This window comes from Bubalus bubalis, chromosome 5 (genome assembly GCF_019923935.1).
Source record: "Bubalus bubalis isolate 160015118507 breed Murrah chromosome 5, NDDB_SH_1, whole genome shotgun sequence".
Classification (NCBI taxonomy): domain Eukaryota; kingdom Metazoa; phylum Chordata; class Mammalia; order Artiodactyla; family Bovidae; genus Bubalus; species Bubalus bubalis.
In genome coordinates this window covers 59017758-59042975 of record NC_059161.1, presented here as the reverse complement: position 1 = coordinate 59042975, position 25218 = coordinate 59017758, and the positions used below count along the sequence as shown (strand labels likewise).

The 25218-nt window shown below is 38.9% G+C and overlaps 1 long non-coding RNA gene across 1 annotated transcript; it reads left to right on the top strand.

Annotated features, from left to right (window-relative positions):
• The first annotated feature begins 8942 nt into the window (after positions 1 to 8942).
• Positions 8943 to 19192, top strand: LOC123333576. Its single transcript, XR_006550953.1, has 2 exons — positions 8943 to 9179; positions 18464 to 19192. It is a non-coding gene; the product is annotated as an uncharacterized LOC123333576 (long non-coding RNA).
• Positions 19193 to 25218: the final 6026 nt, after the last annotated feature.

Genomic DNA, 25218 nt, shown 5'->3' with positions numbered 1-25218 from the left:
ATTGCTACTCCTGCTTTCTTTTGGTCTCCATTTGCATGAAATATCTTTTTCCATCCCTTCACTTTCAGTCAGTATGTGTCCTTTGGTTTGAGGTGGGTCTCGTGTAGACAACATACATAAGGGTCTTGTTTTTGTATCCATTCAGCCAGTCTTAGGCTTTTGGTTGGGGAATTCAACCCATTTACATTTAAGGTAATTACTGATAAGTTCAATCACATTGCCATTTACTTTGTTGTTTGGGGTTCAAGTTTATAAACCTTTTCTGTGTTTCCTGTCTAGAGAAGATCCTTTAGATTTGTTGAAGAGCTGGTTTGGTGGCACTGAATTCTCTCAACTTTTGCTTGTCTGTAAAGCTTTTGATTTCTCCTTTATATCTGAATGAGATCCTTGCTGGGTATAGTAATCCCAGCAAGGGATTACAACCCGTAGGTTTTTCTCATTCATCATTTTAAGTATGTTCTGCCATTCCTTCTAGCCTGAAGAATTTCTGTTGAAAGATCAGCTGTTATCCTTATGGGGATCCCCTTGTGTGTTATTTGTTGCTTTTCCCTTGCTGCTTTTAATATTTCCTCTTTGTATTTGATCTTCATTAGTTTGATTAATATGTGTCTTGGTGTGTTTTGCCTTGGGTTTATCCTGTTTGGGACTCTCTGGGTTTCTTGGACTTGGGTGGCTATTTCCTTCCCCATTTTAGGGAAGTTTTCAACTATTATCTCCTCAAGTATTTTTTCATGGCCTTTCTTTTTGTCTTCTTCTTCTAGGACTCCTATGATTCAAATGTTGGGGCATTTAACATTGCCCCAGAGGTCTCTGAGGTTGTCCTCTTTTCTTTTAATTCTTTTTTCTTTTTTCCTCTCTGCTTCATTTATTTCCACCATTCTATCTTCCACCTCACTTATCCTATCTTCTGCCTCAGTTACTCTACTGTTGGTTCCCTCCAGAGTGCTTTTGATCTTAGTTATTGCATTATTCATTGATTGACTCTTCATTTCTTCAAGGTCCTTGTTAAACTTTTCTTGCATCTTCTCAATCCTTGTCTCTAATCTATTTATCTGTAACTCCATTTTGTTTTCAAGATTTTGGATCATCTTTATTATCATTATTCTTAATTCTTTTTCATGTAGACTCCCTATCTCCTCCTCTTTTGCTTGGTTTGGTGGGCATTTATCATGTTCCCTCACCTGCTGAATACTTCTCTGCCTTTTCATTTTGTTTAGATTGCTGTGTTTGGGGTGCCCTTTCTGTAGGCTGCAAGTTTGTGGTTCCTCCTTACTGTGGAGCCTGCTCCCTGTGAGTGAGGTTGGACTAGTGGCTTGTCAAGGTTTCCTGTTACAGAAGCTTGCTTTTGTCTTCTGGTGGGTGAAGCTGGATCTCTTCTCTCTGAAGTGCAATGAAGTGTCCACTAGTGAGTTTTGGGGTATCCATGGATTTGGTATGGCTTTGGGCATCCTGTCTTTTAATGCTCAGGGTTGTGTTCCTGCTTTGCTGGAGAATTAGCATGGTATGTCTTGTTCTGGAACTTGTTGGCTCTTGGGTGGAGCTTGGTTTCAGTGTATGGAGGCTTTTGGATGAACTCTTGTCTATTAATGTTCCCTGGAATTAGGAGTTCTCTGATGTTCTTAAGTTTTGGAGTTAAGCCTCCTGCCTCTGGCTTTCTGTCTTATTCTTACAATAACCTCAAGACTTTTCCACCCATACAGCAGATGATAAAACATCTAGGTTAATGGTGAAACAATTCTCCACAGTGAGGGACACCCAGAGAAGTTCACAGAGTTACATGGAGAATAGAAGAGGGAAGGGGGAGATAGAGGTGACCAGGAGGAGAAGATGGAGAGTCAAAAGGGGGGAGAGAAATCTAGCCAGTAATCAGTTCCCTAAGTGCTCTCCACAGTCTGGAACACCCAGAGAGATTCATAGAGTTACATAGAGAAGAGAAGAGGGAGGAGGGAGATAGAGGTGACCAGGAGGAGAAGAGGGAGGAGTCAAAAGGGGAAAGACCAATCTAGCCAGTAATCAGTTCCCTAAGTGTTCTCCACAGCCCAGAACACCCAGAGAGATTCACAGAGTTAAGTAGAGAAGAGAAGGGGGAGGGAGGAGATAGAGGTTACCTGGGGGAGAAAAGGGAGAGTCAAAAGAGTAGAGAGCAATCAAACCACTAATCACACCTCTTAGTGAAAATGGATACAGAAAGGTATTTAGATTCTTAAAGGCATAAAATTGATAATACCAAAAAGCAAAGATTAAAAATCTAGAGTAGAGGTTGCTGCTACTGCCACTAAGTCGCTTCAGTTGTGTCCGACTCTATGCGACCCCATAGATGGCAGCCCACCAGGCTCCCCCATCCCTGGGATTCTCCAGGCAAGAACATGGAGTGGTTGCCATTTCCTTCTCCAATGCATAAAAGTGAAAAGTGAAAGTGAAGTCGCTCAGTCGTCTCTGACTCTTAGCGACCCCATGGACTGCAGCCCACCAGACTCCTCCATCCATGGGATTTTCCAGGCAAGAGTACTGGAGTGGGGTGCCATTGCTTTCTCTGAGAGTAGAGTTTAGACTCTCAAAAATACAATATTAAAAATACAAAACAAAATCAATCACAAAAATTATTAAAAATATATATGAAATTTGCTTTAAAAATGGTATCTTTTTTTGCAAGTAATAGGTTATAAAAGTGAAAATTAAAGGAGTAATGAACTTAAATTTAAAAAATTAAAAAGTGATAATAGTAAAAATATATCTAGGAATTTCTCTGGAGCTGTTGTAGGCAGTGTGGGATCAGTTCAGTTTCAGATAGTTCCTTGTTTCAGCTTTTACTTGTTCTCAAGGTCTATGCTGCTGCTGCTAAGTCGTTTCAGTCGTGTCCGACTCTGTGCGACCCCATAGATGGCAGCCCACCATACTTCCCCATCCCTGGGATTCTCAAGGTCTATAGGCCCCCTCCAATGCTTAGTCAATGTTAACTACAGGGTTTTAACCTGTTGCACCTGTCACTTCCAGAGTGGTTCCCTCTTGTTTATTTTGGCTTCCTCTTTTTGCAAGTCGCTTTGGTGTCTAATTATTGCCCTGACACAAGGGGCAAAGGTGGTCACTTATTTAGGCTCATTTGTTCAGTTGTTTTGTGGGGAGGGAGGAAAACTGCAAACAAATATCATTGGCATGTGTGGGGAGTTCTTGCAGTGTATGGATCACAGTGGGTTTGCCCCAGCTCACACTGGCGTGTGCTTTCTGGGTCTACACTGCTCAGGCTCCAGGGTGCTCTGCAGGGCATGATCCAAAGCGGGCCCTGGGTTTCATGCACTTCCCAGGTCTAAGTCACTCAGGTTCAGGTTCTCTGGTACTCCACAAGGGCACAGACTTGGTTGGGCACGCGTTTTGTGCCCTTTCCAGGTCCGAGCACCTCAGGCAACCAGGTGCTTGGCAAGAGGACTGTCCCAGGTGGACCGTGTGTCTTAATCACCTCCCTGGTTTGGCCGCTCAGCTTCCCAGGTGCACCGGGAGAGCACTGTCTCAGGTGTGCCATGTATCTCCTCTGGGGAGCTGATCTCTGGCTGCAACCCTCCTGGCAGATGTCAACCATCCAGGGTCCCAGGAAGACGTGGTGAGCAATGGAGAGTCTGCTCACAGTTTGGTGGAGGATGCTGGTCTCTTGGGCCGAGATTGGTGCAGCTTCTTGCCTTCTGGCGCAGGCCTGCCTCTCTGCCTCTGGTGGGGGAGGTGGGGGGAGGGGCCTGTATGCAGCTAGCTATCTCTCATGTGGTATTCGCTCAATCCTTTGTTCTGTGAGTGGCCAGGCTGTGAGTTAGAGCCTTTCGCAGGAAAGTTCTCATTTTTTTTCTCTCTGCTGATCCTACAGTTTGGGGTGCTATCTCAGATTGGGTTAGCTCCCTCAGATTGTCCTCAGGGCATTCAGGCCCAGTCCTCACCCTAAGGACCGTTGATGCTGCCTACACCTCCCTGTCCAGCCCCCGCTCACTGGTGGCGGATGTGAGCGTCTGGGCTACTTCTCCACTGGCAGTTGCAGTTAGACACCTATTCTGTGGGGTTTTTTTTTTCCCTCCCAGTTATGGTGCCCTCTGAGATTCCAAAACTCCCCACAGACCCACCTGTGAGAGGGTTTCCTACTGTTTCCTTCTCCTCCTTCATGACTCCCTGCCCAGGATGGGTCTCCATCCCTAACTCTTCTGTCTCTCTTTTTGTCTTTTATAGTTTGTCCTACCTCCTTTTGAAGAGAATGGGCTGCCTTTCTGGGTGCTTGGTGCCCTCCACCAGCATTCAGAAGTTGTTTTGTGGGAGTTGCTCAGCATCCAAATGATCCTTTGGTGAATTTGTGGGTGATAAAGTGCTCTCCCTGTCCTATTCTTCTGCCATCTTGGAACCGCCCCTTCCTGCTTCTGAACATACCTCACCGCCCACTACCGGGTCCTTACAATTTGGGCATAAAGCAATGACCTTGACATTGATTTCACGGACTTGTCTGGAGAAGCATCCAGCCCTCTTTGGTCCTTTATTTTTCATTTAGTAGATAGGCTTTACATTCTAATCTAAATTTTAAAAAAATTTATTATAATTCCTCTAAAGAGTGCAAAGTTGCAGTCCATTGATGGATGTCTGATATTAATGTGGCCCTTCCTACCAGATTTTATTTAACTTTGATTCCTATTTTGCAAGAAACCAAATGCTTGAGAAGAGAGCTGACAGTACTCTTAGAATACAAGTGCTTCAGCCTTTGTTTTCCCAATTAACACCATCTTGATTTTAAATTGTTACATTAAATACTAAGACCTTTGTTTCTTTCCCTTGAATAAAGTGAATAATATGTTGGTCTTATCTACCTCAGCGTTGTTTTAAGGCTGTTTGAAAGCCCCACAATGAGTTAATATAAGAGATTATATTTTACTGGAAATTAGTTTTCTCTTTCAATTTTTGCATTGGCATATAAAGAGATAAATGCCTTATGGTTGTTTATGTGATGTGTGTGAGTTGGGAAGTAGAGACATGACATAAAAGAAAAAGAAAAATATCTTAATTTTTCCTAGTTTAATGAATTGCTAGAGCTCAGGCTTAGCATGTAACCGTATTCATGCCAAATTGGTACAAAGACAGTAAACATAATCATTTGACATTTCTCATTGGCACCAATTGGATTAAAGCAACTTGTCCAACCCTAGATTTTTTTTTTCCCAGAAGTGGGGTGTACCTCTTTCAAAAAAAACATACAAATATAGAACATTACTAAATGGGATGGAAGAAACAAATTGGGAGGTAATCAAAATGTCATTGATTGGCAATCCTGGAAGCTGTAGCTTTCTCTTCATTCACAAAAAGAAAACCAGTACCAGCAGACAAGAGCCCTTTTACAGTGTCCTTGCCACATATGGTATCCTGGTATGGTGTCTTATTGGTAGGGCCCCAACTGTGGAAATAATAGTAACATCAGCACAGTCTAGGGGCTCATAGTCAGACATGAGAATCTTTTTAATAGTATCATCATTGTTTTGCTCAATGTCATCATATTTGTCACCAGCCCATTCATTACCCATCATCATCCCTGATATTTCCAGAGTAGTCTTTTGTAGTTTATGAAGTGCTTTCTTATGAAATGTTTACAACAAACTTGCATGCTGAGTTATGTTATTTTCCCTGGTTTCATGCAAAGAGGCAAGAATTTCTAGTTAAAGGACCTTAGCTCAAGCTCTGGCTCAGCTCAGTTCAGTACCTGTGAATTAACCACATTTGTAACAGGACCCATGCTCAGTGCTGGGACTTCTCTGACCTGAAAAGCAGCTCTCATTCCTAGGAGAGTCCGTGACCTGCCTCTCCTTCTCCTCATGCTGCTGACGGTTTTTGTGGTTAAACAGATGGTTTTTACCCTTGGGTCCCAGGACCTCAGGTATTCAGAAAGGTAGAAGTAGGGTGATTCAAGTTATTGTCATTATTTCAAAATTATAAGCTTTTACCCTGAAAATTGAACCTTAACTCTGGGAAAGACTGCCCAGCCTAACTCACATATGGAAAAGATTGCAGAGGCTAACTCACATGTGAAATTGACTTTACCAAAGTCTGGTTTTGCAGGGAGACTGTCTATTGGGCCAGAATAAAGAGCACTTCATGTATCATGGGGCATGCATTTGAAGCTTCCTTTCATATGCCTGTCGGACCTTTTGCTGTGGTTCCATCCAGCTCATTACATCCTTAGTGCTAAGATTCCCCAGGCAGCACTTCCCTGAATGGCCACATCATGGTGGTGTCATGAGTCTGCTTTCTGCACACCAGCTACATCATTCTCAATTTTGTTTTCAATTCCAACACAAATGTGTTTGCAGAGCTAAATCCTAGCTCTTTGCAGCCTGCCAGGGATTTCTATTTAGGGAAGATGAGAGGCTTCTGTAAACTGAGGAGTTAGTGACAAAATTTCCTGGGAAGTTCACAAATATCCATTCTACACTTTCTCTTTAAGTGAGTAGTATTTTATTTGCAGAAGTCTAATAGTGTGATTGATGGGCTTCCCAGGAGAACTAGTGGTAAAGAATATGCCTGCCAATGCAGGAGACATAAGAAAACGTGGGCTCAGTCCCTGGGTTGGGAAGATCCCCTGGAGGAGAGCATGGCAACCCGTTTCAATATTCTTGCCTGGAGAATCCCGTGGAAGAGGAGCCTGGTGGGCTACAGTCTGTAGGATCGCTCAGAGTTGGACACGACTAAAGAGAATTAACACGCACAAGTGTGATTGGTGAAGTATGGGGGTGGGCATAGGATTCCACCAGGTTAAAATGGCAGGACCAAGTCAAGTACAACAGTGACTCTGTGTGGAAAAAGGCCCCCTAGCTCTACCGCAAACTAGGCAAGCTCCAGCCATAGAATGCATGTGGGTTTCCACACTGAGTCTTAGCTCAGTCACAGATATGAAGGATCCAGCTCCTGTGGAGCCAATTCCTTGCTTTTTGGAGTAAAAAATATATTTTAGCCACAATTAAGTAAATTCCTTATCGACTCTCAGTGGTTCACATAACTTGTAATAAAATGCACCAGGGGAAAAGGAGATTCACCCCAAGGGTGGCCTCATTCTGCCAATCCCAGGAAACTTAGAGAAGTTAATATAAGGCGACGACAACAAAGCTGGCTCACAAAGGACCCCACAAGAAGCTTTCTTCCCTCTTCACTGTCTAGGCTGGTGGCCGCGGGAGTAATCTCAGTGGCTGGACATCGCTGCTGCCTAAAGGTCTCTGAGTTCAGTACCTGATTCCTCATCTGTCACTCTAATGCTCACTGCTGAGAAAGATGCCAAAAAAATTATACAAGAGGGCTGCCTGTGTCCCCAGGGCCTTTTGCAGTCTGATGACTAGTCTGATTACTAGACCTTCACCTTACATTGTCATAAACTGATGGCAACCCACTCCAGTGTTCTTGCCTGGAGAATTCCATGGACAGAGGAGCCTAGCAGGCTACAGTCCATGGGGTCGCAAAGAGTCAGACCTGACTGAGCAACTAATACACATATGTACACAGTTGGACTAAATTATAAACAATTATCCAGAGGTCTAATGAATTCCTGTGTCACTCTCTTGTATAAGACCAGGAAAAAAGAAAACTTGTTCTCATCAACATGTAGGATGCTTTTGCTTCTGTTTCTTTAAAATATTAGACAAATCCAAAATTTCATGAAAAATAAATAATAGTATGCAAGGGAAATAGTATCCATAGTAACTTTTATTAATGACTTTTAAGATCTACTCCCTGAGCAGCTTTCGAATATAAAATATGGTATTACTAATCACGGTAACCATGCTGCTTCACATTACATTGCCATGGTTTACTTCATAACTGAGAGTTTGTACTTTTGACCACATCCACCCATTTTACCCCACCTCACCCCCTATCTCTAGCAACCACCAATGTGTGTTCTCTGTACCTATGAGTTCAGGTTTCTTGTTCTTTTTTCTTCCTTCCTTCCTCCCTTCCTCTCTTCTTTGCTTTCTTTCTTCCTGATTCCATATGAAAGTGAGATAATACAGTATTTTTCTCTGACATTTCATTTAGCATGATGCCCTCAAGTTTTAGTAGACATGAAAACAACCTATGTGTCCACCCGTATTGTCACATGTGGCAAGATTTCCTTCTTGTTTTATGGCTGGATGATATTTCATTGTATATTTCAATGTGTGTATACACACACACATACACACACATTTTCTCTATCCATTCACCTATCAATGGACACTTAAGTTGCTTCCATTTCTTGGCTATGGTAAATAATGCTGCAGTGAACATGGAGGTGCCTACCTATATCTTTTTTTGAGTTTGTGCCTTCATTTAATTTGGATCAATATCAAGAAGTGAAATTGCAGGATCAAATAGTAGTTCTATTTTTAGTTTTTTTGAGAAACCTACATCCTGGGTATTTTCTGATAATCAATTTTGCATATGTTGATGAAGTTCAATTTGCTAATTATTTGTCCTAGAAATCTTTGCCTAGTCAAGTTTTCAAAGATACTCTTCTATATTTTTTTCTAGAAGCTTCTAGAGATATTTAAATAACTAATCCTCCAAACTCAAGCTCAGAATGCAGGCTCTTCTACAGGCTGAGAGGCCAAGTGAAGTCTTGATGCACAAGGAGAATGTGGAGGGTTTAGTAGCTTTGCAGGTCTTCAGGACTAGAGTCTCATCATTCCCAGCATGGCCAGTCAGTGAGAGGAGTTTCAAGGTTCTAATTTTGGTGTTATTTTTGGAGATGACTTGGGTTTCTGTAGTCTTGGCTTCCTTGAGAATCAGAGTCATGCTTTGTAGCAAAGGCTGCCAAGTTAAACTTTTCTCTGGGTGAGAAAGCACGTGTTTACCCACGTGCAAACCTGAGCTTTAGTGTCTTGCTGTAATTGCATCTGTAAAACCTCTTCCTCAAATACTACTCTTTGCCTCCGTGGAAAAACAGCATCTTTAGCAAAAAAAAGGACAAGTGGGCAAAGGTTTCCCCCACACCACCAGAAGGGTAACATTTAAAAATGGAAATGGCTTGTGTAACCTACTTTTCTTTGCTTTTAAAATAACAGCTCCTAGATTTGCATTTGTTTTTAATTCTTGGCCCCCTGACCCCTGCTCCTGTTTGACTTGATAAATTCCATCTCTCCTTCCACAGGCAACTATTTAATCCTGAGCTTTTTGTAACTGCTTCATCAAAATGGTTTTAGGTAAGTTACCAGTTCTTCAGACAGGGAACTTTGTATTTGGAAAAAGAAAAGTATCTCCTAGTAATACTTCACCACATGGATTTCCAAGTTTAAATTATATTTTTTGCTGTCTAATATTAATTTGTTGTTGTTGTCACTAAGTCCTCCCCAACTCTTTGTAACCCCATGGATTGCATCATGCCAGACTTCTCTGTCCTCCACTTTTTTCTGGAGCTTGTTCAAATTCATGTCCATTTAGTCGGTGATGCTATCTAACCATCTCATCCTCTAATACTAACTACTATCCATAATGAGGCAGTATGGAGAATATAACACACAACAAAGGCTCTAACCACTTAAATGCACGTGTGTACACGTGTGTGTGTGTGTGTGTGTGCGTGCGTGCGCGTGTGTGTGTGAGCTCAGTCATGTCCGACTCTTTGTGACCCCATGGACTATAGGCCACCAAGCTCCTCTGTCCATGGGATTATCCCAGGCAAGAATACTGGAGTCGGTTGCCATTCCTTTCTCCAGGGGACCTTCCAGACCCAGGGATGGATCAAACCTTCATCTCTTGCATCTCCTGAATTGGCAGACAGATTATTTACCACTGCACCACCATGTGGATGCATGCACAAATCTTACAAGAATATAGAGAAAAGTCATGGTTTGAAAACAAAGTGATTTATACATTGAGAATGACTGCTGGAAATACAAGAAGAGACATTGTTATGTTATTTGCATTAGAGAGAAAAAAAGAGCACCACAGAAAGATTCAGGATCCCTGACAATGTGCTTGTGGTTACATGACAAACAGATAGAAATCAATATGCATGCACCACACAAACACTAATTAAACATGTCTTGCATTATTTTTCAACATATGAGCTTTTATTCATCCTATTTTTTCTCGATTACCAAAGTATACATAATTATTGTAACAGTTCAAGCAATATAGAAATGTATAAATTATAAAAATTAATGGCTCTTTTCCCCAGTAGTTCCATACCCAAGGAAATCAATGTCAAGAGTCTAGTACGTATCACTTTATTCCAACATACAAAAACATGTACAGACAGAATTTGTTTTGCTTTTTCTTTAAAACAGAAATTGAATACTATGCATGTATTACCCTGACATTTACTTTTGTCACTTATTAATGTATCAAAGACATTTTCTAGGTATTTGTGTATATGTACATTGTATAATATTTATTTATTTTTTCTACTTACATATCATGCTCAGTTGCTCCAATTGTGTTTGATACTAATTCCTTGTCAGTTGCTTCATTCTCGGTCTAAGATCAAGGGCCTGGCAGGGTTGGTGTCTAGTAAGACCTCTCAGCATATCCTCACCTAGCCTATCCTCTGTGCACTCACATTCCCAGTGTCTCTTCCTCCTCATATAAGGACACTAATCCTATTGGATTAGGACCCCACACTTATGACCTTATTTAACTGTAATTATCTTCTTAAACTCCCTGCATCCAAATACAGTCACATTGGGAGTTAGGGCTTCAACCTATGAATCTTGGAGAACACAATTCAGTCCATAATACTCACCGTTTCCTCTACTGGTTGGAACATCTAGTTTGTTTTTTGATCAATTTGACTACCATTTTCAAAATCTTACTTTTTATAAAAATGGTTCCCATTTATCATACAAATATATAACACAAAAAATACAATGAATAGAAGGGACATACGATGAACTAAATACTTCTGTGCCCAAATAATCACTGGTAATCTCTGGTAAACGTCATCCTAGACAGATACATGCAAATAAACAAAAGGACAGGTGGGTGGGTAAGTAGGTAGATAATTGGATGGATAGATAAAAAAATAGATAAGTAGATCTACAAGAAAGCACACACATGCTATTTTCATTGAAAATGCTAAATTTGCTATAACTCAAACTTAATTTAAAAAAGAAACATGAAAATATAAAATTCAATGAAATTTGGAATGTTGTTTCTTCACATCAGGAATAAGAGTTTCTAAAAGATTACTCAGATTTTTTAAACTGCTTGAGAAAGGTTAAAAGATTATGGCCATTATGTTTACGTATTTCAACCTTACATGATATTTGTTAATCTCTTATGAATGAAAAAAAAGAGAAAATTCTTGCTCTCAGATACCATATTTTCCGTAGTAAAACTTAAATAAAAATTGATATCCAATTCTGAATCTATACTTCCCACATTAACTTAGGTCCAATTTAAAAAGCTCACTAGCAATATTTTTGTTAGGGCTTCTCCAATCCTGAATTCCTTATGTTGATTAACCTTTGAGAGCAGGAATTTATCTTCAAGTATGTTTATCAAGGCATGCTCAGCATTCACTGAGTTCCTGCATGTCTGAGAATCTCTCTCTTTTGAAGAAAATTTGACTTGATGTAAAATTACTGGGGCACATTTTCTTTCCTTTATAAATTTGCAAGTATTGCTCCCATATCTGTTGGCATAAAGACTGGTGAACATTATTCTTTTCTTCTGCATAACCAGTTTTATCTACCCTATTAGTCACATACTTATTTCTATGTTTACTCTTAAAATTTAAAACTATTCAGGGGAAAACAGGAAAAACATTCTCTGACATAAACCACAGCAAGATCTTTCTGACCCACCTCCTAGGGTAATGAAAATATAAATAAAAATAAACAAATGAGACCCAATTAAGTTAAAAGCTTTTGCACAGCAAAGGAAACCATAAACAAGATGAAAAGACAACCCTCAGAATGCGAGAAAATATTTGCAAATGAAGCAACTGACAAAGGATTAATCTCTAAAATATACAAGCAGCTCAATATAAAAAAGCAAACAACCCAATCAAAAAAATGAGTGGAAGACTTAAATGACATTTCTCCAAAGACATACAGATGCCCAACAAACACATGAAAAGATTCTCAGCATCAGTCATTATGAAAAAAATGCAAATCAAAATTACAATGAGATACTACCTCACACCAGTCAGAGTGGCTATCATCAAAAATTCTACAAACAATAAATTCTGGAGAGGATGTAGAAAAAGGGACCCTTCCTACACTGTTGGTGGGAATGTAAATTGACACAATCACTATGGAGAACAGTACAGAGGTTCCCTAAGAAACTAGGAATAAAATTGCCATATGAGCCAGCAATCCTTCTTCTGGGCATATACCCTGAGAAAACTATAATTCAAAAAGCTACATGTACCTCAACTTTCACTGCAGCGCTATTTACAATACCCAAAGCAACCTAAAGGTACATCAACAGATGAATGGATAAAGAAGATGTGGTATGTAAACACAATGGAATATTACTTAGCCATAAAAAGAAGTGGAATTGGGTCAGTTTTACCAATGTGGATGAATCTACAGTCTGTTATACAGAGTGAAGTTAGAAAGAGGAAAGCAGCTATTGTATATTAATGCATATAAATGGAATCTAAACAATGATACTGATGAGCCTATTTGCTGGGCAGGAAGAGAGATGCAGAGGCAGACAATGGACTTGAGGATGTGCGAGTGGGGAGGAGAGGGTGGGTGGGACAAACAGAGAGTAGCACTGACATATATATACCATGTGCCAAACAGACGGCTAGCGGGAAGCTGGTGTGCAGCACAGGGAGCTCACCTCGGTGCTCAGTGATGACCTGGAGAGGTGACATGGGGGGAATGCTAGGCAGACTCATGAGAGAGGGTATTCTTGTACTGAGAGCTGATTCACATAGCTGTACTATAGCAGAAACTAACACAACATTGTAAAGCAATTATACCCCTGTTAAAAAATAAATTAAAAAAAATTTGATTACTCCACCAGCAAGTACAGAAATGTTAAGCAATATTCATTTTTCTCAGATAACACTCCCTCCATAGTTAACCATCAACTTTTTAATGGTTAATCCCTCCATATTTTTTTCTAAACTACATACATGTATGTAATATTTATGCCCCTCTTCTTATCTCTCTTTTAGAATGTTAGCATATGCTCTCTCTATGTTCTCCAACCTTTATTACTAAAAATTTAATAAAGTACCCTGGAGCTCACTCTGTAGTAGTATGAAGAGATAGTCTTTATTCTTATAGAAAAAAAAAGCAGTTTAATGAAATATCATGGACATACAGTAAAACCACATATATTTAAAATGTTCACATTTTCTAGATATTTGTATATATGGAATCATACAATGTGTACCTTCCCACCTCAGACTCTTTCACTCAGAATACTTATTTGTAGAGTCGTCATGTAGCTTTAGCATCAATAATTGACTTATATTTATTGTTGAGTAGTATTCGGCTTTCTGGATACACCATAAGCTGTTTATAAATGCACCTTTTGAGGGACATTTGGGTTGTTTTCTGGTTTGTCTGTTACAAATAAGCATTTGTGTATAAGTCTTTGTATGAATATACAGTTTCATTTGTCTTCCCTAGTGGCTCAGATGGTAAAGAGTCTGCCTGCAATGCGGGAGACCTGGGTTTGATCCCTCTAGATCCCTTGGAGAAGGAAATGGCTACCCACTCCAGTATTCTTGCCTGGAAAATCCCATGGACAGAGGAGCCTCGCAGGCCCCAATCCATGGGGTTGCAAAGAGTCAGACACAACTGAGCACTAACACACTCACATACCAGTTTAAATTCTCACCAGCAATGTGTGAAGAATCCAGTTTCTTCACACTGTCACCAACATGTGGTGTGTGAGGGCAGTTTTTCCAATTTTAGCCTTTCTAGATAGTAGTAGTAATGATTACTCATTATGGTTTTAATTTGCATTTCCATAATGACTAATGCTGTTGAGCATATTTTCATGGGCTTATTTGCCATCCATATATCCTCTTTTGGGAGGGGTCTGTTCAAGTTGTTTGCCCATTTGAAAAATTAAGCTTTTGATTTTCTTATTGAGTTTTCAGAGTTCATCGTATCTTCTAGATACAAGTCCTTTATCAGATGTATGCTTTGCAAATGTCTTCTCTGTCAATTATCTCTTCATTTTTATAAAAGTGTCCTTCAAAGAGCAGAAGCTTTAAATTTTGATCAAGACCAATTATCATTTTTTTAAATTTAACGAATTTTACTTTAGCTGTCATGTCTAAAAAATATGCTGTATCCCAAGATCACGAAGAGGTTTTTTTTTATGTTTTTATCCAGAAGTTTTACAAATTTAGGCTTTACATTGAGATCTAATTTATCCATTTTGAGTTAGATTTTATGTCTGGTGTATGGTGTGAATGGAAGGTTTTTTTTGCCCAAGTATATATATCTAAGATTTATTATCAAGCTTGATTTTTTTAGAAGACCATATGTTCTTCTCTTAATTGCCTTTGTCAAATATCTGTTGTCCATATATATTTGGATTTATTGCAAGAGTCTATTCTGGGCCTTTGAACTCATCCTCTATTGCTCTATCTCAACACCTAGGCCACACTCTCTTGATTACAGCAGCCTTATAAAAATCTTGAAATCAGGCAGTGTTCCTCCTCTATCTATTCTTTGCCCCAACACTATTTTGGCTCTTCTAGGTCTTTGCATTTTAATGTGGATTTTATAATGATCTAATTAATTTCTACCAAAGGAAAACTCCTGCTGATCATTTGATGGGACTTTTATTGAATCTAAAGACTTTCACTCACTCACTCAAAGACTATGTGGGGAGAATTGTTATCTTAATATTAAGTCTTCTGACTCATCATCAAGGTAGAAAACTGTTTAATTTTTTTCCCCTGATCTTCGATTTCCAATTGTTTGTTTCTAGTATATGCAAACACATTGATCTTACATTTAGAAAACTTAGTATACTAATTCATTAGTTCTAATTGCTTTTTTGTAGTTTACATCAGAGTGTCTATATACATGAGCATGTTGTTTGTGAATAAACATGTTTACTTCTTTCTTTTTGGCAATAGAAATACCTTTAATATTCTACTTATCAGGTAAAGTAGTTTTTTGTAGATTCCATCAGACATACATAGACAATAGAGTAGTCTGCAATAAAAGACAGTTTTACGTCTTCCTTTACTTGTCTTTCATTCCTGGCAGTAATTTCTGAGAAATCACCAAGATAATCTAATTTCTACATCTTTAAATTTTTCTGTAAATAGGTATCTTGTTAGAGTTGCTCAGAAGGTTATGTAGATATTCTGTTTTCTTATCAAAATGTAAAGCTGCGTGAGTAGGGAATATATTTTTTTCTTTCATTTAGGATCCAGGGAAGTTTTCTGGTGGAAAGAAATGCTCCTTGCACAGAAAATGATCAACCAGTCTAACCACTGCGTGTAGCATACCAACAAGCGGATGAACTTGCAGGCTGAAAAGCTAAATATAAACTACATATTTTGCTCATATTGCAGACAATTTTCTAAACACAGTTCTTGGTGGAAGCATCTATCCTATTATTTGTTTGATAAAGCTAACAAAATTATAAACATGGAGAAACAATATGTTTTGTCCCATCTTGTTTTTTTGTTGTATGTACAAGGTTCTAGAAAATAATGAAAGCAGCAGCTATAATTCAAACTTTCCATCTTCTGGGCTATTCTCTGTAGTGATGAACAGCAAAAACTCTGATAATATGCTTGAGTTTAGCATCTCAAGTCTTTTACTAAATAGAATTGATACCGAGGGCAAGTTAAACTCTGTGTGTCTCAGTTTTCTCATCTGTAAAATCAGAATGATAAGAGCACCGCTTTCACATTTAAATTGAGAAATGATTCTGGCAAAAGGATTATAGAAGGAAAAATTAATTATAAAAATTAAACGGTATATGTTTCTAATTTGAAGACTTAGTAATATCCTATAGTGAGGATTAACTTAATCCTCTGTGATTTTATAGATTTTTTTTTCTATTTTTCTATGGACAGGGAGGCCTGGCATGCTGTGATTCGTGGGGTCACAAAGAGTCTGACATGACTGAGCGACTAAACTGAACTGAATGGACTATACATCTTTTTTTAAAAATGTAGAGTTGATTTCTTTATTTTATTTTATTCATTTAGTTGGCTATGTGGGTCTTAGTTGTAGCACATAGGATCTTTCCCTCACTGCAGTACATGGACTTCTCTCTAGTTGTAGCCTGCAGCCCTGATGGCTTGTGGGATCTTATTAATAGTTCCTCAACCAGAGACCAAACCCATATTCCCTCCATTGGAAGGCGGATTCTTAACCACTGGACCACCAGGGAAGTCTTACCAATTTCAAATTTTTGAATGAGATAATATTGCCATAAAGGAAGACATCACATTTTAAAGTGAAGTCACTCAGTCGTGTCTGACTCTTTGCAATCCCATGGACTGTAGCCTACCAGGCTCCTCTGTCCATGGGATTTTCCAGGTAAGAATACTGGAGTGGGGTGCCATTTCCTTCTCCATCACATGTTAAGGCAATCTTAAAATATATGCAAGTCAGAGATATTTTATTTTTCAAAAGCTTATTTCTAAGCTGTGTGTTTAGAAATTGGACACATACCAACTATCAAAATATTAAAGATAGCTTAATCCATTCAATAAGTCTATATAAGATATAGATAATGGCATACATTTACCATAATAGTTGTCCTTTTTAAACAACCACAAAATATGTCAATACTTCTATGAGAAAATTCATCTTGAACACTAACTTAAATGATCCCTTTACATTGAACAAATGTGTATGAAGCTCCAACTTTGTTTCAGAAATGGTTTTAGATGATTTGTTTATATGTTCTAATTTAATCTTCATAATAACTGTGTAACATGTAAGTGGGATATTATTACCCTTATTTTACATATGAGAAAATGGAAGTTCAGAAAATTTAAGTAACTTTCCCACAGTTACTCAGATTATAGCAAAGCCAAGATTCAAACCAAAACCCCAATTTTTTTCCATGATACTTTGTGGTTTCTTTTTTTTGAAAACACACATACACACAGCCCTGGCAGCTGGACAAAGAACTTCTTTTTGCTTCAGACCCATGAATTTCTATAGAATCACATATATTCTTCAAGTTGCACCCCTTAATATGATTAATTGTGTTTTATGAGCCCATCTCTCCCAGTAGAGCAGGAGCACCTTTAAAGTAAATTCTATGTTTTGGTCATCTTCACGAACTCCATGGCAAACATTGCCAGTCACATATAGGTGTTTTTCTGTTTTGATTTTTTTTTTTTTTTGGAGTACTATTGAGAACAATATTGTGCTAGTTTCTGCTTTACAATGACAGGTACTATAGGTGTATATATATATCATATATATATATGTATATATATACATATATATATATGTGTATATATATATATATATGTATATGTATATATATGTATCATATATATATATATATATCCTCTCTCTCTTGAGCCTTCCTCCCACCACCCCCCATTCCACCCATCTAGGTCATCACAGAGCACCAAGCTGAGCTCTCTCTGCTACACATAGATGTTTTATAAAGGTCTATTATACACTGAAGAATTGATGCTTTTGAAGTGTGGTGTTGGAGAAGGCTCTTCAGAGTCTGTTGGACTGCAAGGAGATCCAACCAGTCCATTCTGAAGGAGATCAGCCCTGGGATTTCTTTGGAAGGAATGATGCTAAAGCTGAAACTCCACTATTTGGCCACCTCATACGAAGAGTTGACTCATTGGAAAAGACTCTGATGCTGGGAGAGATTGGGGACAGGTGGAGAAGGGGACGACAGAGGATGAGATGGCTGGATGGCATCACTGACTCGATGGACGTGAGTCTGAGTGAACTCCAGGAGTTGGTGATGGACAGGGAGGCCTGGCGTGCTTCGATTCATGGGGTCGCAAAGAGTCGGACACGACTGAACGACTGAACTGAACTGACTGATTATATTCAACTCTTATTTTTGTTCTTTCCTTGATAGAGTTTTTTAAAAGTATATCTCCTCTGTTCCTCTTCCCTCTCTACTTTCACTTTTTGAAATCTAGTAGGGAAAGATAAAGATCTATATTTGTTTTAGGGGGAGGCTTTTAGTGTGTGAAGAATAAAGGAAGATTGAGCTTAAGTTTCAAAGAAATGCATTGGAGAAATGGGCCAGAAAGATCAGAGAGGTTACCTGAGAAACCAGTCTCCAGGCTGAGTGATGAGAAGAATGAGCACATGTGCATGTTCCCTCTATTTCTTTCCATTTTTTTCACTTCTACCAATGTTGTTATTGAAAACCACATCCTAGTGAACCAATCAAGAATGTGTGTGTGTGTGTGAGATTGGAGACAAGTCTATAAAACAAGAGTAAATGAAATAGAGAAAAAAAAAAACCTGAAGTTGGATCATCTAATAAAGCTTGTGGCAGGAGTTGTTCCCAGAAATCTTTTTTTTTTTTTTTTTTTTTGCAGGTACCATCATGATGAAGAAACGACATGAAGGGCCAACATCTGGTTCATTAGTATGGACAGTAATACTAAGATTCAGAAGGAACTTGAGAGTTGATTACACCAAGAAGGCTTAGACAGGTTGGGATGTGGGGGCCATGAAGGAAGATGCTCCCTGGTTGATCCTGATAGCCAGGCCAGTATAGGATCCCCAGTCCCCACTCTCTTAGTAGTTCTTAAATATGTTACTTTGTAAAGAAATGGAGGAATTGTCAACATAGTAGCCAAGAGCTCAATTTCAGAGATGAGAACATGTATTGAATGGAGAGAAAAGGCAAGATGATACACTTGAGCATCCAGAGAGTCAAGAAAAAAAGGCAGAAGCAGCAGGCATGGCTCACTCGGTTACCCTACTGCTTTCTGATGATATGCCCACTTCCCTGGTATAGTTCCAGGTAGCTCTTCTACCAGAATTAAGGTTTGAAAAGTGAAAGTGTTAATTGCTTAATCATGTCCAGTGCTTTGTGACGCTATGCACTGTAACCTGTCAGGCTCCTCTATCCATGGACTTCTCCAAGCAAGAATACTGGAATGGGTAGCCATTCCCTTCTCCAGAGGATATTCCCAGCCCAGGAATGGAACCCAAGTCTCCTGCAATGCAGGCAGATTCTCTACCATCTGAGCTACCAATTGGTCCTAATTAACCTAGATACTCTACAAGCATTAAACAAATAAATTCAGTTTTAAATTCAACAGTTACAATGGTATTAACATCACTTCATGGGAAATAGATGGGGAAACAGTGGAAACAGTGTCAGACTTTATTTTTCTGGGCTCCAAAATCACTGCAGATGGTGACTGCAGCCATGAAATTAAAAGATGCTTACTCCTTGGAAGAAAAGTTATGACAAACCTAGATAGCATATTGAAAAACAGAGACATTACTTTGGCAACAAAGGTCCGTCTAGTCAAGGCTATAGTTTTTCCTGTGGTCATGTATGGATGTGAGAGTTGGACTGTGAAGAAAGCTGAGTGCCGAAGAATTGATGCTTTTAAACTGTGGTGCTGGAGAAGACTTTTGAGAGTCCCTTGGACTGCAAGGAGATCAACCAGTCCATTCTGAAGGAGATCAGCCCTGGGATTTCTTTGGAAGGAATGATACTAACGCTGAAACTCCAGTACTTTGGCCACCTCATGCAAAGAGTTGACTCATTGGAAAAGACTCTGATGCTTGGAGGGATTGGGGGCAGGAGAAGAAGGGGATGACAGAGGATGAGATGGCTGGATGGCATCACTGACTTGATGGACGTGAGTCTGAGTGAACTCTGGGAGTTGGTGATGGACAGGGAGGCCTGGCGTGCTGCGATTCATGGGGTCGCAAAGAGTTGGACAAGACTGAGCAACTGAACTGAAATGAACTGAACTCTGCACTTTTTTTTAACAGCCTGATAGATAGCCATATACATTAACACAATGTGATATACTTAAGAATAAACACCAAAGAGTATCTTTTATTTTAAGGGTAATTTGACTCTAAACATACACCACTGGAAGTCTAAATAAGTCCCTTCCTAGATAATTTCTTATACAAACACAAAAATTCAAAATAGTTGTGGGTGTACGGGTATGATTATTACTTTTATCAAATCTATGGATGTGCTTTTTAATGCTGATATATCTCACTCTCCTAAGAAATGAATTTTATTTATAGAGTGGGGGAATATGCTCTCTTGGGAAAATATAGGCATATAAATCATTAAAGAAAATAGTGAACTTTCTAAAAACCCAATCACTTATTCAAAGGACATAGCAAAATTAGAATACACAGTAATTGCTTTTATAGCTGAGGGAGTAATATCCAAGGTGTAAATAATAATTTTATGGGTCAGGCATCCACATAAATGACAAGTCCTTATACTTCATCTGCCCTCCACAGCTGCACTTGCCTTTAGGTTAATAAGCTGCTTTCTGAACTGCTCAAGTTTTCCTCCTAGAGTCATATGTAAGTTGTGATTTTCTATAAAGAAAATCTGTCTTCAACCTGAATGATGTTTAAGACTTAAGGACAGAACAACTAGCTTGATTCAAAATGCATGGCAACCTAAATGTTCTTTGATGGATGAATGGATAAAGAAGATGTGGTACATGTAGAGAATGGAATACTACTCAGCCATAAAAAAGAATGAAATAATGCCATTTGCAATGACATGGAGAGACCTATAGATTATAATACTAAGCAAAATAAGTCAGAAAGAGAAAGGCAAATACCATATAATATCACTTATATGTGGAATCTAAAAAAAAATGATACAAATGAACTTACTTACAAAACAGAAATAGAGTCAAAAATGCAGAAAACAAACATATAGTCACCAAGGGGGGAAGGGGGAGAGAGAAATTAGGAAATTGGGATTGACATATAAACACTACTCTATATATAAAAGAGATAATTAATAATGACCTTCTGTATATCACAGGGAACTCTACTCAATATGCTGTAATGACCTATATGTAAAAAGAGTGGATATATGTATGTGTATAACTGATCTACTTTGCTGTACAGCAAAAATGAACATAACATTGTAAATCGACTCTACTCAAATAAAAATTAATTTTATAAAAAGCATAGCCATAACCTAAAACATAAAGATTCATGAGTCCATACTGGTATAAATGATTGAAAAAAATAAATAGGACACATAGAAAAATCCCTTATGCAAAATAATTACAAATAATTTATATAGATACTTGGCTATCAAGGACTCAGATCATAAATATCTACTATTTAATTGTGGGCTGCACACAGTGACTTCCTCCCAAAGAAGACAGTATGAGAAGAAGGGGGAAATAACTTTACTCGAAGAAATCTGACAAACACCACCTCAGCCAGGTGCTCAAGCGACATCAAGTGTTAAGTCATGTTGATAGGATGTGTTCTTGATATGAAGTGATGAAACTGGAGCTTTTCCTTTCCAGTCTTAACCCCTGTCTAATCATGAGAAAAATATCAGACAAGTCCCAGTTGGGGACGTTCTAAAAAACCCCTGGCCAGCACTCCTCCAAACTGTCAAGTTCATCAAAAACAAGTCAGACAAACTATCACAACTAAGAGGAGCCTAAGGAGACATGACAACTAAAAGAAATGAGGTGCCCTGGATGGGACCCTGAAACAGCAAGAGGACACTGGGCAGCAATGAAGGGATTCCGAATCAAATACGGACTTTGCTTAAGAATAATGGGTCACTCACAATTCATTAGCTGTGACAAATGGGCCATGGTAATGTTGCTGTTGTTGTTGTTGTTCGGTCACTCAGTCGTGTCCGATTCTTTGTGACCCCATGGACTGCAGCACGCCAGGCATCCCTGTCCTTCACCATCTTCTGAAGCTTGCTCAAACTCATGTCCATTGAGACAGTGATGCCATCCAACCATCTCATCCTCTGTCTGTCATCCCCTTCTCTCCCTGCATTCAGCCTTCAAAAGGCCCAGCAAAAGGGCCTTTTCTAATGAGTCAGCTCTTTGCATCAGGTGGCCAAAGTATTGGAGTTTCAGCTTCAGCATCAGTCCTTCCAATGAATATTCAGGACTGATTTCCTTTAGGAAGGACTATTTTGATCTCCTTGCAGTCCATGGGACTCTCAAGAGTCTTCTGCAACACCACAGTTCAAAAGCATCAATTCTTCGGCACTCAGCTTTGTTCACAGTCCAACTCTCACAGCCATATATGACTACTGGAAAAACCATGGTCTTGACTAGATGGACCTTTGTTGGCAAAGTAATGTCTCTGCTTTTTAATATGCTATCTAGGTTTGTCATAGCTTTTCTTTCAAGGAGCAAGCATCTTTTAATTTCACGGCTGCAGTGACTTTGGAGCCCAGGAAAATAAAGTCTGTCACTGTTTCCATTGTCTCCCCATCTATTTGCCATGAAGTGATGGGACTGGATCCCATGATCTTAGTTTTTTGAATGTTTAGTTTTAAGGCAACATTTTCACTCTCCTCTTTCACTTTCATCAAGAGCTGCCTTAGTTCCTCTTCGCTTTCTCCCATAAGGATGGTGTCATCTGCATATCTGAGGTTATTGCTATTTCTCCCGGCCATCTTGATTTCAACTTGGGCTTCATCCAGCCCAGCATTTTGCATAATGTACTCTGCATATAAGTTAAATAAGCAGGGTGACAATATACAGCCTTGATGTACTCCTCTCCCAATTTGGAACCAGTCCATTGTTCCATGTCTGATTCTAACTGTTGCTTCTTGACCTGCACACAGGTTTCTCAGGAGACAGGTAAGGTGGTCTGGTATTCCCATCCTTTTAAGAATTGTCCACAGTTCTGATCCACACAAAGGCTTTAGTATAGTCAATGAAGCAGAAGTAGATGTTTTTCTGGAATTCTCTTGCTTTTTCTATGATCCAATGGATGTTGGCAATTTGATCTCTGGTTCCTCTGCCTTTTCTAAATCCAGGTTGAACATCTGGAAGTTCTTGCCTCATTTACTGCTGAAGCCTAGCTTGGAGAATGCTAATCTTAGATTCTAATAATAAGTGAACCTGGTGTGTGGGCTCTACGAGAACTCTTGATATTTTCATTATTTTCTATAAATCTAAAACAATTTTAAAATTAAAAAGTTAATTTAAAATATGCAGAGAATGATTAGGCAAAAATGCACAGTAACAGAATATAAATGATCCTATGAAATAATAGAAGATATATTGGCACAGTGGTAAAGAATCTGCCTGTCAATGCAGGTGATGCAGGAGACGTGAATTCAATCACTGGACCGAAAGATCCCTTGCAGGAAGAAATGGCAACCCACTCCAGTATGCTTGCCTGGGAAATCCCATGGACAGAGGAGCCTAGTGGGCTACAGTCCATGTGGTCATAAAGCATCAGACACAACTGAGCATGCACGCAGAGACCCTGGTTCCTGGCACAGAACTCCTAAAATGTGTGTAATCTGTAAAGTGATGAGAACACTAGGAGCAACTTTGGTTTTAATATCTGGTCTTTGACCTAATATCTGTCTGACACAGAGTTCTTAAATCCTTTGGGATTTTCTGGATGATGAGAGTGTCTTTTGTTCTAATGGGGTGATCCATGGTATGAATCTGGATGTGGCTTAGCCACCAGAAAGACCAAGCCATTATATTAGAAGCTTGGAACTTTCAACCCTGAACCCCAGGGCTGAGAAGAGGGCCTGGAAATGGAATTCATGATCGCTCATGGCTGCATGAGGAAGCCTCCAGCAAATGCTCACAAGCATGGAACGTTCCAGGTTGGTGAACATGTGGAGGTGCTGGGAGGGTGGTGTACTTGGAGTGGGTGTAGAACTCCTCACCCTTCCTATATACCTTGCCCTGTGAATCTGATTCATCTGGCTGTTCATCTGTATCCTTTATCAAATCTTTTTTTTTTAGTTAATTTTTATTTGGAGTATAGTTGCTTTACAATGTGTTAGTTTCTGCTGTACAGCAAAATTACAATGTGCACATATGCACATATCCCCTTCCTTTTGGATTTCCTTCCCATTTAGGTCACTGCAAAGCACTGAGTAGAGTTCCCTGTGCTATACAGTTGGTTCTCATTAGTTATCTATTTTATACATAGTAGTGTATATATGCCAATCCTCATCTCCCAATTCCTCCCACACCTCCCCCCTTTCCCTCTTGGTGTTCGTACATTTGTTCTTTACATCCGTGTCTGGAGACTGCCATACAGAATAAAGTAAGTCAGAAGGGGAAAATCAAATGTAGTATATTAACACATACATGTGGAATCTGGATAGAAAGACGTGAAGGAGAGACAGAAAAAGGAAAGTTTAAGTCTATTCTGCATCCATTTCTGATCTTTGATGCTGGCTCTCCATCATTTCTAGCATTGAAATAAAGGCCAGGTAGGTAGTGGCCTGATAATGCAGTATTCCCAAGTACTTATGATCCAATATTCCAGTCTAGTAATTGCCTCCTAAATGCAAAGATGGAGAATTTACATTTTGCTTTCTCCCTCAAGAAAGCTATAGGTATATTTTGTGAGCAAGTAAACATCAGAGATGGCTTCTTATTCTTATCTATATTTTACAGTCACCTTCGGTCTCCTCTTCGCACACAGCGATGGTATCATATTGCTGAATGAATGAAAGGATAGTTTTATCTGGATGCCGTGAAACCACTAGTTTTGTTACCTTGATAGATACACAATTTCCTCTTTGTGTACTTTTAATTTTTTTCACAAACAATATAATCTTCCAGATTATTAAAAAATTTCTCTAAAATCTTACATTCTGCCGTCGAGACAGTCTCTCCTCCCATGTGTCTTATTTTTTTTTATAAAAATAAACAGTAATTGAATACATAGGTGCCCAGCTCTTTATTCCCAAATGTTCACATCTCCTATTCACTTCTTAACCTCTACTGATTTAGATTCCATTCCTTGAACCATTCCTTGGTTCAAGTCTCAATTTTTTAAAGAATTTCTTCTCCCTCTTTCATGTTGATTAATGTTCTTTCTTCAATTCTTTCTCCTTCAGCTTTTTTGTTATTTATTTAATTAAATGAAAATTCATGGCACTAACTCTTAAAAAATCAAAATTTTGTAATATTTTATCAAAGTTATATTTACACATAGGTTAAGAAAAGAAAAATAGTTTTATAAGTCTCATATTGTAAAACAGTGTTTTTCTCTGTCCCTCCAGATCCTGTAAATTGACTGCTCATCAGAAGCAATCATTTATATTAAGTTTAGATGTCTCCTTTGGCATTTTTCTTTATCTTTCCAAAGT